We start from the raw sequence: 12,422 nt of genomic DNA, 5'->3' as shown, positions 1-12,422 counted from the left end.
GAACCCATTATGCATGTCGAGGGTTCATGAACATCTTGCACTGACATGTTAGAATCATGAGGGGGATTAGGATCATGAGGGGGACATGGTTCAATGACAGGCTCTTCAAGAGATGGAATGGGAGAAATAATGGGATCATCAAAAGAAACGTGCCCTTGGAGTGTATATGGAGCATTAAGACAAGGAGACGGAGGAACAAGTGGATCTTGTGGAGGATCTGAAGGAAGAATTTGATCTTGACACGGAGGAAGATCATTGGAATCCTCTTTAGAGGTGCTTTGCTCTTGAATTTTAATGGGATCATTAGAAAGGATGGAAGGGATATCTTGATCTTGTTTAGGAAGTGGAATGTCAATGGGATTTGAAAGGACATTGTGTTCTTGGATAGAATGGACAGGAATAATGGAATCATTGCGAGTGTCTGGGGAAATGGGATCTTGGTCAACAATTGGATGGGATGATAAGGTTTCAAGATCTTGATCTTCATCTATTTCAAAACACGTTTCTTCATGCTCTAAATTATCCTCTTGACATGAGGTTGGACTTTGGATATGCATGGAGGATTCTGACAAGGAATCAATGTTTTGGCATGAAGGAAATGCACTTTGAACATTTGTGATGGATTCTGGCAAGGAATCAATGCTTGAACATGAGGAAGAGGGACTTCGAATGGGGTCCTCTAAAAAAGGTAATGGAAATAAAGTGCATGGTGGCATTGGGTCTTGTATTTCTGAAACATGACAAGGATGTGCATCATGAATTGGATTATCTTGGCAATCAATTATGGATAGCCCTTGGATAATTGCATCCTTGGGTTTATTGTTTGATGAGGACAATATGGAAGGTTCCTGTGAAACTTCTAAAGGTGTAGGGATAGATGCCACTGGAGAGTCAATTTGTTTGTGGGGAGATGAGGCATTGCTAGACATAAGTGTATTATCTTGATCTTCTTCAAAGAACTCACTTGGTAGTTTCCTTAAGAGCATTGCAATAAAGCCACCTTTCTTTCGAGGTTTTGACATAGTTGTATCTGAAATTTGAACTTATTTGGCAAGGAGTTGGTTCTGATCTGATGTCATGTTTTGATATTGGACTTGGTTCAATTGTTCTGACATGTTTGAAACTTGGGTTGGTGTGTGCTGCAACCTTTGTTTCTGAATGTTTGGTTGTAGTTGTTGACATTGATATGTTGATTGAACTTGAACTTGTTGATATTCCACCATTGGTTGGACTATTTGTGGACATTGTATAGTTGGTTGGACATATTGTTGAAATTGGACCATTGGTTGTATTGGTTGTATATGTTGAGCAATTGGTTGTATTTGTTGAAAATCTGACTGATAGTAAACACCTTCTTGTTCTTGTTGTGGAGGCACATAATGTTGAAATTGATGTTGTCTCTTTTCTTGAAATTGTTTCATCATCTCTATTTGGGAGAAGTGGTATGTCTGATCGTTCAAGAAGAGATATTACATCAATTGGCTCAATCTTTGGATTTCAACTTGGAAATTTTTGAAACATTTTGGACATTTGTGATCTATTCTTCTCAATGTTTTTCACTCTTTGTTCCAAAATCTCATTTTCTTGAGCTAGTTTCTCCTCTAGTTTTTGTATTTGGACATTTACGTCATCATGATAAGTTTGATCCAAGTTTTGAGACATGTAGAGATTGGATTGACACGATTGATTTATCAATTGTGATGACATGGCTTCGTAAGAAGGTTGAGACCTCATTTCAACAACCATGTCACTATGCAATGCAACTAATGGGATTGACAAATGTAACCTAAAGGATGACAATGCAACTTAATGTTTTTGTTGTTTTTCAAGATTTTGACAAACTTTTTGGAATGCAAATCTAAAAAGAGACCCTTAGGAAATTGAAATGATGTCTAGACCTCAAAGGACAAAATGACAATGTCTCCCCTATATGCTTGGATACTAAGCTAGGTTTGACCAAATGACAATGATGACAAAAAGACAAAAGTTTGATAAGGTCTAGACTTCTTAACAATGAATTAGGGTTTATCAAAGATTTGGATTACTCAAGAGGATTGAAGAGAGGAAGAAAACATATAAAATGTCCCACCGATTACTCCATGTCTCCTCGAGGAAGGAAATAAGAAATCCTAAATGCTAATGTTCACTAATATAAACATTCAAAGTGAGTTAATGAAACGCATTACATGAAGATTATTTTTTATTAAATATGAAAGGTGGTAGTGGGCCCAATATTATTAAGGAAAAAATATTTTTTTTCCAAAAGGTTCAAAAATCCCCACAATATCACATGAAGAACAAGGGTTTGAGTTGTAAGTGCAGGATTGCGAAGCACATTCTTATCTCACAAAAAGGCTATGGTTTTTTAGGTGTACGTTGGCAAAACTATGCACTCATTTTGTCCATGTCTGTTAAACACAATGCACCACTGAGAGGGGGGTGAATCAGTGGTTCTCAAACTTTTTCCTTAAACTATCCTATGTGTGCATACCGGTTATTAGATCTAACTAAGAATAGTCTTACCGATTAGTGAGAAGACCAACTCAAATGCAAACACACAAAAGGACATCACATAACACCAACATGTATGAGGAAAACCCAAGATGGGAAAAACCTTGGTGAGCAATGTTGTTGGAGTCTACTGCTCTAATCTAGCCTCACAATGAAAAAAATGTTACAAAGTTTAGGGCACCAACCCCTGACTTTAGGGAACCAAACCAAGGAGCTACAACCCCTGACTTTAGGGAACCAACCCAAGGAGCTACAACCCCTACCTGATTTATGGGCTACAACCCAAAGGAGCTACAACCCCTGACTTTAGGGCACCAACCCAAGGAGCTACAACGCCTACCTGATTTATGGGCTACAATCCAAAGCAGCTACAACCCCTGCATCGAGCTACAACTTAGTGTTCATGATATAAACATCGAATACATAAGTAGTTATCTTGTTACAAGTGAATCTTGCAGCCATTTCATATATCTTACTCTGCCGGTGAGATACCTTCTCTACTACACCGATTCACTCTTCTGCTACTTAACTACCGATAAACTCTACTGGTACACTTCTCCTCTTCTTATTCTCTGTTGGATCTCCACCTTACTCTCTGCTCTTCATTGGTATAACACTTTGCTGGTTCTTTGTCTACCTTCTCTGCAGCCTTCTTCACTTCTACTCTACCAGCATGAACACTACCGGTTCTTCTCTCCTATCGGTTGAACACTTCAACCAGGTTCTCGCTCACTCTCACTCACTTCTCAGATGCTCGTCAAGCACTTGGCTGATTTTTCTCTTACATACAGAAGTATCACACTTCGCAGTAGAACAATATTCTTCTATATAGTAGCAACAAATAGTCTCTTCGGCCTTCATATTTATAGCCAAGTTTTCCCACCAAATCCCAATTCAAAATCTAGGCGGTTAGGGTTTCCTCACCATCCTGGAGGAAAACCAAATCCAATCAAATCTTGATAGATTTGATCATCCTGACGGCCAACTGTACATCTCTGCCATTAGCATGCCTTCTTGATCACGCCTTCCTTTTCTAGCAACCTGCATTAGTCTGTCGACATACTTCTTGGTCAATCACCATGAATGGCATGATGGGTTGCTTCAACTACTCTGATCTACTCGATCAGTCTATCCTTGAACCTTTCTTGTTCATTTAATCTCGAGCCGCACACTTTTGCAACTTCACCTCGAGCTTCGTAGTCTCCTTTAAAGTCGACCAACTCTACACCTATCCCATCGGTGTACATTCCATCTTCATCTGATGTAGGTTCACCACCTTCATTCTATGTGGCATCCAAGTCGACCAGCTCTTCCACCTTGACCCTTCATGTTGGTCCACATAGGATCACTGACCAGTCTCTCTACCGGTTCCTCTTTCTTGCCAGTTTATTAACCTTGTTGGTTTACCACATTTTACCAGTTAACTCCTCATGTCTGCACTTAACTGAACTATTGGTGGATCATCCAAACCGGTCTCTAGATATGTATATCCAAAGTGTGCTCATTCCCATAAGTGGGAAGTCTTTTGCATCTGCACCTTGTCCATATTATCGGTGGACAAGCATACCAGTAAGCACTCTTGATGACACAAGTCATCAACCTTCACTAGAGTCCTTCTTTAGTCAGGCCATTCTTCCTCTATCTGTATCTTCTCAGCTATGCCTTCTTCATCATTAGACTGAATATCAACTCATCTAGTTTGTCGAGATGACAACCTCATCAGTCCTTCACCTATCCAGGAAACTCAACATGCCTTCTCAGTTGGTCTAGTGCACAACCCTATTCTCATGCACTTAAGGCATTCCCTCAAATCACTAGTAGATCCAGTGTGAACCTTCAAACACCTGCCTTTGCCTCATCTACCTTATCTCAAGGGACTATAATTCATAATATGAGATAAGCTCCACTTACCGGTGGAGTGACACCATCTTCTTTCTGCAATGTACTCATGTGACTTCCCTATTTGTGTAGAATATCTTCAAATAGGCACATGTGATCCAGTGTGGGCACATTCATTGTTAGTCATCTCTTCATATGGTAACTGCATCTTCATCCGGTGGGAGTCCTACTGTTCTATAACCTTACAACATATTAGTGACATGTTTATTCTTCTCCTCCATTGTTGATGTGATTCAGATAACATTTCGCCTCTTCATTACAAACAACCACTCAAACATCTTTCTATCTCATCACACAAGTCAGGCACTAACTCATGTACTGATGACTCCTGAGGTCATCTTCCTTACCTTACCGGTGTTCTGCAACACAAGGCGATATCAAAGATATCACATCCTATATTCCTCCATAACAGTATTGTACATACATCTCTTCTATCGGTAGTCATCCCATATCGATTGACATCAATGACAACACAATGCCAACAGTGCCAATATGGAAGCTTTGAAACAAGTTACAAACATTCATCAAAGCATAAAATAGTGTAGCTGCAAATCACTTAGGGAAACATATTTGCAAAGCACACAAACTATTGATAGAGATTCCTAAGAGAAATATGATCTCAGGGATTACAATGATGGTAGGATATGCACATTATGAATTTGTTGAAAAGGCTTTAGGAACTTCTAGGTAAGTGCAACTTAATGGTGAAAAGATAAGCTCCACAATCCTTTGCTACCATCACTCCATGTTTATGCCAAAATGATGGGAGATTTGGAGCATTTTAAGAATGTCCATTAAATCATAAAGGATTTTTATCAATGTTGCATTTGTAAAATTTGTAGTATAATTGAAGTTTTGGATCCAAGAATTCATATTAAGTAAATTTTATTGTTAGATGTTGAAGTTGTGACTACAATGGGAGACATGTATGAAAAATGTGAAATCATAATAAGGCACGTGAATTGTTGATTGCTTCAGAGAACTAGGGTCCCATGAATAAATCAATTACAACAATATGCACAAGATACGTTGTTGAAAATTCTTTAAAAAGATCCAAGAAATCACGATATGAAGATATACAACTAGCTCCACAATATCTTTGTAAGCCTACACAAGTAAGGATGAAACTAAGCATTGAATAATAATGATTCTATCAGACGTTGTAGTTGTAATTTCTCTAGTAGATATGCCTACAAAAGGTCACAAGGCGCAAGAATTGTTTAATGCTAAAGAAATATGGTTTCATAAAATGATTTGGATGCACAATATCTAGAAAAAGGATTAGTTGAAAAGGCTTTAAAACATTGAGGTGAATACAATTAGCAAGTATATGGCTAAAATTCTATAAGTTTTTGTTGGATTTTGCTACTGCTAGGATATGCTATTTGTTGGGATCCAAGAACACTGAGAGGGGGGGTGAATTAGTGTTTTGCTTGTATGAACATTTTTTATCCTTTTATACAAAACACATATAAACCAGTAAACAAATAAACATATAACAAGAAGCAAATAAACTATCCACATAAATGAACACCATAACACACCAAATCTATACATGGAAAACCTCAAAGAGGAAAAACCATGGTGGGACTTGTGACCCACAATATCAGTTCACTGGCCATATGAAAAGATATTACATATAATAGGGGCCTGCACATGCAGGAAGGCACACTGCCTAGAGCATACTGCTCATCACTAAAGAGCCTCATTGACTACAAGCTTTCTGCTAAAGTAAATTACTGAAAATAAACTCAAGAATGCATTTGCTATGCCAAATAGAGTTTCGGTTTTGGCTCTTCTCTGTACTGGTTCATAAACCCTGAACTACTATCGGTATCTCTTCTCCTCCAAGAACACTTTGCCAATATATCTATAGATCATTGCATGATATAAAATTCACATACAAAATGAACTTCATACATATATTTCACATTATACAGTTTTGCTATATTCTCCTATATCCACACATTTCACACCCTGCAAAATAACCTAGTAGACTGACCTATATACCCATTACAAATAATATGCCTTATGTGGGCTTACAATACATTTACAAAAAGATATTCAATGTCTAGGCCTTGACAATAATTACAAAATGATTCATTAAGTAAATCCTCCTTGATGTCGGCTTCCAATAAAGTATTATGTCGGTGCTGGTGTAGCCCCGAATGCTCCAAAGCTGGTATCTATTGGTATATGACTTCCATCTGATCTTGTTGCCATCAATGACAACAAAATGAATCTAATGAGTGTCAATTACCAACAATCTCCCCCTTTGGCATTGATGGCAAGACTCATGTGAAAAATGGATTCCCTGTCAGTATGCTTCCCCTGAGCAATACATTCCATCTGATATCCTGATATTCTTCCTATGTGTTTTTATTTGGTATTATTTGATATTTTTCACATATATGCATACTCCCCCTTTGACATTAATGCCAAAGATCGGTGAAAGAATTGAAAGAATTCCATAACAAAATAATAAATGAATATTGTTAGTTTCACTGGAGCTTAATCATCTTCAAGATTTATGGGTATGCCTTTTGCAATAACTTAAGATATGTATCTCAGCCGGTTCTGAAAGTATCAAAAATGGATGCTAGTCCATTTAGTAAGTAGGCATGTGTTTCCTTCTCTTGGACTTCTATCGATGTGGGTTTAGCTATCATGTCCATGCACTCTCTCTTATGAACACCCAATGAATCTAATCTAGGACTTACCAGTCCTCTTAGACTTCTTTCTCTTTGCATGATTTTATCTCTCTCCTTCTCAAAAGAAAATATTTGGTTCTCCAAGGACAAAATGTGTCCATCAATAGATGTGGTCAGTGCAGTCAATCCATCAAAAGAATTAGCAATTTTAGCTATCTTATCCTATAACTCCTTTAATCTGCTATCTACATTAGCCATAAGAATTTCTATGTTACAACACACTCTGTAGATATTTGTACATTGTTTTAAACAAACCTCAATAGGAATAAGTTTGTCCCCAATTTTCTTCTTCTTTGTTTCTATAATCAGATCAAAAGTTATTCTTTTAGCTGCTATGAATTTATCCAAAGCCTGTCGGTCTGCAATCTGCCTCAAAGATTGAAAATTGTTAGAGATATGCTTTGTTAGAGTCTTGATCTTGCTGGAAGGGCTTGCTCCATCTTCAATCTAATAGTCAAGTATTAATCTGTGCAACACTGTCATCGACTGATCAATTATTCTTTTATCTGTAGTACCTTCCTTCAGTAATTTCTAAGTAGCCATCATCATCAATTCAGTTGGATTCAACTTAGAGACTGATTTATTCTCAACCTGAGAAGTATCAATTTCCAATACCTTTGCTGGGGAATCAGTTTTAACTGCCGGTATGTACTCAATTGTTTTTACCTTGTCCATTTCAACCTCTTTTGCATCGGTGGCTTCACCACTTGGTGCAATGTTAGTTATTGTCGGTGGAGTATTATCCATAGTATTTATAGTGTCTTGTACATTGCCTTTCTAAAAAATGGTATGTGTCAGCACAGACTGTACACTCTCTTTAATTGTCGGTTGTGTCTCAATATCTATAGTTACTGTCGGTTGTGTCAAAATTAGAGTTGAACTGCCCAAAATACCTTTCCCTTTTGATTTGTCAAGAATGGTGAAAGTTGTTGCCCTTGCAAATTCTTCTTAAGATGTGAGAAAATATGGGTTTTTTCTGAAAGAATTTGGTTAATCCCTTAGTAGTCTCATTTATCACCTCATTCACTCTCCCCATCGTAAGGCTTGTCTATCGGGGTTTACTATTGAAAACTGTCCTATTTGCAGTATCTATGCATCTTTTCATTTCTTCATTATTTACAACACCACACATTTCTAAAAGTGCTACTTCCTTAATCTTCCTATCTCTCTTGACAACGTCAAGTCTTCTAGCCTCAATTTTATTATACAATGATAAAGGTATCTCCTTCAAAATTTCAACTAAGGATTTCTTATAAATGTCTATGTACAACAAAATAGCCTCTTCTAATTCATTTTGCTCATTCTCTTCTAAATCTTCATAATACTTTGATACATTTTTTAATATTCCATCTTTTGCAATTTTATCAATAAGCTCAACATATGTCATTGGGGTCTTACCAATTTTAGTATCATCACCCTTCTTCCTCTTGCTTGTGGTTGTCGGTGTGACTGGTTTCCTCTTTTGCATAGGCTTCCTTTCCGATGGTGGAGGTGTAGTAGGTTGAGTTGCCTTTCTAACAAGTCTCCTCCTAGGTTCTTCCTTCTTATGCTCTATCGGTGGTTTTACCAAATTCTTCCTTTGTACCCTTTTGAATGCTAGAGGTTCATTATCCTTAGAATCAGAATTAGAAGTGACAGGGTAAATGTGAACTCGTGGCTTCTTCACTTCTACAATACCAACCTTTGTCGGTTTAGCTGCCTGTTTGGAACCTGAACCGAGTTGAGTGTCTATCTTATAAATTACATCTTGTACATATGCAGACATCTTTTCTATTTTCTTCTCTCTTCTCTTCTTGTTAAAACTGGTTTTCACTTCAAGAGCCTTTTCTCCTGTTGTACCAAAATGATCTGTTTTATCATCTAATGGGGCATCTAACAACATCTTTACATAGAGTTCAAAAATGATATCATCCACCTCATATCCAAGATTTGTCACCCATATTGTCCTTGATTCAACTGCTTCCATAAGAGTTTCATCAATTTTTACCATAAAACAGATATCAATGGAATACTTCTCCACAATGTTCTTTGATATTCTCTCCCTTTGCCTCATGTTTTCTTGGAATGTCTTGAAATACCCCCAAAGTTTCTCATCTCTGCCAGTACCAAGACCAGTGATTGCTTCCTTGATCTACATACCTATCGGTATGTCATGAGCCCAATGCTTCTTCCCTAGACTAAGTAGCTCATTCAGGAAGTAAAACATTAAACAAACAATCAAATTTCCATATCTAAAAGTGTCTTTCTTGATTCCTTTGATGTTACAAAGGTTCAACATCAATTCACTCCGCATCCATTGATATAAATCATACTTCACATTTTTCCTTAGCATTTGATATGCAACATGAATGCATGAACTAGCAACAAAATTCAATCAGTTGGATTGAGTTACCTTGTAACCTATTATCATGCTTGCAAATTTTACATCAGTGTTAGTGATTGTGCTGATCCTCATTGATTTGCTATCAGAAGTTGCACCGGTGAGTTTCTTGACCTCTGTGTTGGAAATTTTCTTGCTAGGTTCTTGTTCGACTTTGGGTAAGCCAGTGACTGCTTGAATAGCCTCCTTCATGATCATGTAAGGCCTATCTAGCCAAATGAATTTGTTGTGAACCCTACTTAGAACGTATCTGATAGGCTCATCTTTGAATTCCGGTATGTACAGAATACCGGTTAACCCTAGATCCTCAATTGCTTTTTATTTTGGTTTGATGGTTTCAGAGTCTCCCAGTATCATAGATTGATACATGCTTTTGATGTTCTTTGTGCCCAAATCCTCCAGGGTGTAGTGAATGTATGCCCTCACATCTTCAACATACATTATGCCGCCAGGAACCCTAGAAAATGCTCTCTCGCAGAGTCTTCCTTTTTAGAAATTTCGGGAACCTCCTTAAATATTGGCCTTAACCTATCCTTGACTTCAACAATGGTGGGATTCACAATGAAAGTAGGAGCTGAAGATCTAGATGCCATTTTGAAAAATAACTAAAGTGAGTACCGGTGGAAGATTGAATGCTTCAGATAACTGCTTGAAATCCTTTCATAATGCTTTTGCTCACTCTTAACTCACCTTTTCTTCGCTCTGAATGCTTGAATTCTTGGTGAGTGAAATTTATTTCACTTACCCCCTTTTATTAGCAAATAAAACCCTAATTTTTTGTAATAAATGCTTCGCCAACAACCCTACGGTTGCCGGTTTCACAGTCATATGTCGGGTGAAACTTCATCGATGATGAACACAACTCTCCAGATCTCTTCTAGATCTCCTTAGATCTCTTTTGGGATAATATGAAAAAATTAGCAATGAATTTGTCAACCCCTAAGGCTTATGCCTCTGTTACCGGTGGAATTTCCCACCGATGGAGGAATACCCTAGTCTACCAGTGGTGTTACTGGTGTAGATCCATCTCCACTTGGTTCTTCAGATTTTCTAACCCATCTCTTGGTGTGATCTTGTTGTATTTCATCTACCTTCTTCTTTCCTTTCTCATTATCTTAATCATTATTAACCGGTTGAATCTTGCTTCTGCAATACTTAGCAATAAGACCTATTTTGTTGCATGCATAACATGTAACATTGTTCTTCTTAATTGCTTTGACATATCTAGTATGATTTCTTGACCTACAATGATTAGTAAAATATCCAAACTTTCCTCATGCATGACATTTAACATTCATTCTGCAATCTTCTGATCTATGACCACATTTCTTGCAATTTATGCATTGATCGGGAACATAATTGTAGTTTTGATTTGCTTTATTTATACATTGTTTAGCCATATGCCCAAATTTGTTACAAACAAAACATCTACCATTGAATTTATAAGCAATAGATGCCTTACCGGTTTCCTCTGTTTTGATGAGTTCTACATATCGGTTGTCTGATCTTCATTTGCAGTTACGGAGCTTTCACCCTGTACAAATCCAAGTCCTCTAGAATAATCAATCTGTCTTTGTCTTTTCAATAAGTCATCCAACTGTGCAACATTGATCCTAAACTTTTGTTTATACTCACTTGCAGTAGTCAAATCATCTATCAAAGTAGTTATTTTTCTTTCAAGTTCTTGTTCATTGTTCCGAGAGTGTGCCAAATCAGTTCTCAACAAACTATTCTCATGAGTCAATCTGCCACATTCATCAAATTTGTTCTTCAAAGATATGACAAGATCATCTTCCTTCTTATTTCTGTCCTCAATATCTTTTGATAACCTCATAGTCAGATCTTGTATTTCATTCTTCATGAGCATGTTTGCTTGACTTAGTTTCTAACATTGTTCCTTAAGAGCATTCTTCTCCTCATCATCTGGTTTTTGCAAAATTTATTTTCTCTTGGCTTGAGTAGATGATAACCTTTCTTGCAGGATAAGAATGAATTCATTTGCATATTTCAATTCTTCTTGCAATTTCAAGTTATTCATCCTTTCAGCATCATAATCCTCAAGAGCCAGCTCAAGTTACTTCTCCATAGCCATGTTCAAAGATTTCAGTTTTAGGATCTTCCTCAAGCTGTTAAACTTCTTCTGAGGTACCAGGATCTGATACCAATTGTTGGGATCCAAGAACATTGAGAGGGGGGTGAACCAGTGTTCTACCGGTATGAACATTTTTTATCCTTTTATACCATACACATATAAATTGGTAAACAAATAAACATATAAAAAGAATCAAATAAACCATCCACATAAATGAACACCATAACACACCAAATTTATACGTGGAAAAACTCAAAGAGGAAAAACCACAGTGGGACTTGTGACCCACAATATCAGTTCACTGGCCATATGAAAAGATATTACATATAATAGGGGCCTGCACATGCAGGAAGGCACACTGCCTAGAGCATACTGCTCATCACTAAAGAGCCTCACTGACTACAAGCTTTCTGCTAAAGTAAATTACTAAAAATAAACTCAAGAATGCATCCGCTATGCCAAATAGAGTTTCGATTCTAGCTCTTCTCTATACTGGTTCATAAACCCTAAACTACTACTGGTATCTCTTCTCCTCCAAGAACGCTTTGCCAAGATATCTATAGATCATTGCATGATATAACATTCACATACAAAATGATCTTCATACATATATTTCACATTATACAGTTCTGCTATATTATCATATATCCACACATTTGACACCCTACAAAATAACCTAGCAGACTGACCTATATACCCATTACAAATAATATGCCTTATGTGGGATTACAATACATTTACAAAATATATTCAATGTTGGCCTTGATAATAATTACAAATGATTCATTAAGTAAATCCTCCTTGATGTCGGTGATGGTGCCAATGTCGG

This window comes from Cryptomeria japonica, chromosome 7 (genome assembly GCF_030272615.1).
Source record: "Cryptomeria japonica chromosome 7, Sugi_1.0, whole genome shotgun sequence".
NCBI classification, from domain to species: domain Eukaryota; kingdom Viridiplantae; phylum Streptophyta; class Pinopsida; order Cupressales; family Cupressaceae; genus Cryptomeria; species Cryptomeria japonica.
This window is presented reverse-complemented; position numbering follows the sequence as displayed.